The following is a 3,993-nucleotide window of genomic DNA, read 5'->3' on the forward strand; positions in this document are numbered from 1 at the left end:
CAACCCTTCCCAACCCCCCCCAAACCCTTCCCAAGCCCCCCCAAACCCACCTCAGAACCCCCCAAACCCTTCCCAAAGCCCCCCAAACCCTTCCCAACCCCCCCCAAACCCTTTCCAACCCCCCCAACCCTTCCCAAACCCCCCCAAACCCCCAGCCCCCCCAAACCCTTCCCAACCCCCCCAAACCCTTCCCCCAGCCCCCCTCCCACCTCAGAACCCCCCCAACCCTTCCCAACCCCCCCAAACCCTTCCCAATCCCCCCAAACCCTTCCCCAGCCCCCCTCCCACCTCAGACCCCCCCAACCCTTCCCCAACCCCCCCCAAACCCTTCCCAAGCCCCCCCAAACCCTTCCCAACCCCTCTCAAACCCTTCCCAACCCCCCCAAACCCTTTCCAAACCCCCCCAAACCCTTCCCAACCCCCCCAAACCCTTCCCAAACCCCCCCAAACCCTTCCCCAGCCCCCCCAAACCCATGGGATGGGATGGGATGGGATGGGATGGGATGGGATGGGATGGGATGGGATGGGATGGGACGGGGATGGGGATGGGACGGGATGGGATGGGATGGGATGGGATGGGATGGGATGGGGATGGGATGGGTTTGGGATGGGATGGGGATGGGATGGGGATGGATGGGGATGGGATGGGATGGGGATGGGATGGGATGGGATGGGATGGGGATGGGATGGGATGGGGATGGGGATGGGATGGATGGGATGGGATGGGATGGGATGGGATGGGATGGGGATGGGGATGGGATGGGATGGGATGGGATGGGATGGGATGGGATGGGATGGGATGGGGATGGGATGGGATGGGATGGGATGGGATGGGATGGGGATGGGATGGGGATGGGATGGGGATGGGATGGGATGGGATGGGATGGGATGGGATGGGATGGGATGGGATGGGGATGGGGATGGGGATGGGATGGGATGGGATGGGATGGGATGGGATGGGGATGGGATGTCCACATCCCTCCCAGACCACCACCCCCACCCCCCACCCCCCATCCTGGACACTTCCCCCCCCATCCTGACCCTGACCCACATCCCCTCACACTGGGAAGGCTGGGGGTGCACTGGGAAGGACGGGGGTCACCACCAGTCCAGAGCAACTTTATTTTGGGACCAAGGGTGCCTGGGGGGGGGGGGTGGGGTTGGTGCCTGGGGGGGGGTTGGTGCCCCCACCCATGTCACCGGGGGGGGTGGGTTGTCCCTGAGGGGTTGGGGGACCGTGAGCCACCCCCTGCCCATCCCCCAGGGCCTGAGCACAGCCCCCTGCCCCAAGCCACCCTGCCCCCTCCCTGCCCCCCCACCCCCCCCCCACCCCCGGTCCTTCCCCCCTCTGGCTGCACCCCTGTCCCAGAGCAGCACCCCGGGACCCCAGGGCCCCTTCAGTGGGGCTGGGGCCGCATCCTGCGCCGGGGCTGAGGGACCCATCAGGTGCTGAGAGGCTTCAGGTCACCCATGGGCACCGCTGTTCCTCCTCCTCCTCCTCCTCCTCCTCCTCCTTCGTCTGTGGTTCCAGACTCCCGGGCTGTGGGACGGGGGCACAGGACCCCCAAAGTGGGACCAACAGTACGAGCTGGCAGTGCTCCTGTCCCTGTCCTCATCCCATCCCTCCCCATCCCCATCCCATCCCCTGTCCCATCCCATCCCATCCCATCCCATCCCCATCCCATCCCATCCCCATCCCCATCCCCATCCCATCCCTTCCCATCCCCATCCCATCCCATCCCATCCCATCCCATCCCATCCCATCCACCCCATCCCATCCCTATCCCATCCCCATCCCATCCCATCCCATCCCATCCCATCCCATCCCATCCCATCCCATCCCATCCCATCCCTCATCCCCATCCCCATCCCATCCCCATCCCATCCTCATCCCCATCCCATCCCATCCCATCCCATCCCATCCCATCCCATCCCATTCCCATTCCCATTCCCATCCCATCCCCATCCGCATCCCATCCCATCCCCATCCCATACCCATCCGCATTCCATCCTCATCCCATCCCATCCCATCCCATCCCATCCCATCCCATCCCATCCCATCCCATCCCATCCACATCCCATCCCCATCCTATCCCATCCCATCCCCATCCCATCCCATCCCCATCCCATCCCCATCCCCATCCCCATCCCCATCCCCATCCCCATCCCATCCCCATCCACATCCCATCCCATCCCATCCCATCCCACCCCATCCCATCCCATCCCATCCCATCCCATCCCATCCCATCCCATCCCATCCCCATCCCCATCCCATCCCATCCCATTCCCATTCCCATCCCATCCCCATTCCCATCCCCATCCCATCCCCTCCCATCCCATCCCCATCCCATCCCATCCCACCCCATCCCATCCCATCCCATCCCATCCCATCCCATCCCATCCCATCCCATCCCATCCCCATCCCCATCCCCATCCCATCCCATCCCATTCCCATTCCCATCCCATCCCCATTCCCATCCCCATCCCATCCCCTCCCATCCCATCCCCATCCCATCCCCATCCCCTCCCATCCCATCCCCATCCCCATCCCCATCCCCATCCCATCCCATCCCATCCCATCCCATCCCCATCCCACCCCATCCCATCCCCCCCACCTGGGTGCTGGCTGCACCCCCTCCCGCAGCGACACCCCACCAGGATGCCGATGGCCACGGCTGTGAAGGCTCCGGTCAGGATCCCCACCACCAGCAGCATGTCGGGCTCCCCACCTCTGGGGACCCCTGTGGAGCAACCCGAGATGTGGGGGCAGCAGCTGGACCCCCCCCAAAAACCACCCCCTGCCCTTGGGACCCCCAACCCCCATGGGGGTGCCATGCAGGGGGTCACCCACCCCCCTGCCCCATAGGGACAGAGGTGCTGGAGCCGCGTGGGGTGAGGAAAAGGGATGGGGGGGACCCCAAACTGGCCACCTGTGCCCCCCACTCACCTTCCTCAGGGGGCTGCAGGATGAGGCTGCAGAGGAGCCGGGGGGGGTCGGTGTCCCCCAGGGAGCAGGAATAGTTCCCGAAATCGGGCTGGGTGACGTTCCTGAGGAGCAGGGACACCCCGGGGTGCCCCGGGGCGCAGAACGACACCCGGTCCCGGTACCGGGTCCCCGGCTGCTCCGGCGGGTCCCAGCCCGGCCCGGGTAGGGTGGGGGGGTCCCAGCCCAGCCGGTGTCTCAGGACGAGGGTGGGTGGGTGGGTGCTGCTGTGGTGGGTGCAGGTGAGGGTGACCCCCCGCGGGGGTCCCCAGGGCTGGGTGGCGCAGGGCAGACACGCGTCCTCGCCCACGGCGACGGTGACGGTGACGGGGGGCGGCTCTGTGGGGTGGGGGACACACACACACCCCCCCCAGGATAAGGTCACCATCCCTGGGATGACACCCCTGGACACCCCCCCACCCCCCACCACAGGGGCTCTGGGATGGTGGAGTTGGGGGTGGGGGGATGGAGTGAGGCAGCCCCTGGGATTTGGGGGACACAGACATGGGGTCACTGGAGGGTCCCAGGGGATGGAGGGGGGGGGGCAGGGATGGGGGGACACACATGGGGAGATCACTGGAGGGTCCCAGGGGGTGGAGGAGGGGGGGAGCCCCTAGGATTTGGGGGACACAGACATGGGGGTCACTGGAGGGTCCCAGGGGATGGAGGAGGGGGGAGCCCCTGGGATTTGGGGGATACAGACATGGGGTGACTGGAGGGTCCCAGGGGGTGGAGGAGGGGGGGAGCCCCTGGGATTTGGGGGACACAGACATGGGGTCACTGGGGTATCCCAGGAGATGGAGGGAGGGGGGAGTGTCAGGGATGGGGGGGACACATGGGGGGGCACTGGAGGGTCCCAGGGGATGGAGGAGGGGGGGAGCCCCTGGGATTTGGGGGGGGACACAGACATGGGGGGGGTCACTGGGGTATCCCAGGGAATGGAGGAGGGTAGGAGCCCCTGGGATTTGGGGGGGACACAGACATGGGGGGGTCACTGGAGGGTCCCAGGG

At 66.3% G+C, this 3,993-nt stretch overlaps 1 long non-coding RNA gene across 1 annotated transcript; it reads right to left on the bottom strand.

The window, feature by feature from the left end:
* Positions 1–1,418: 1,418 nt before the first annotated feature.
* On the bottom strand, positions 1,419–2,966 carry LOC311204796. The gene is made up of 3 exons (XR_014618118.1): positions 2,948–2,966; positions 2,616–2,741; positions 1,419–1,540 (listed from the first exon to the last, which is right to left on the bottom strand). It is a non-coding gene; the product is annotated as an uncharacterized lncRNA (long non-coding RNA).
* Positions 2,967–3,993: the final 1,027 nt, after the last annotated feature.

Source organism: Gallinula chloropus (assembly GCF_964237585.1).
Source record: "Gallinula chloropus genome assembly, contig: HAP1_SCAFFOLD_485, whole genome shotgun sequence".
Lineage (NCBI taxonomy): Eukaryota > Metazoa > Chordata > Aves > Gruiformes > Rallidae > Gallinula > Gallinula chloropus.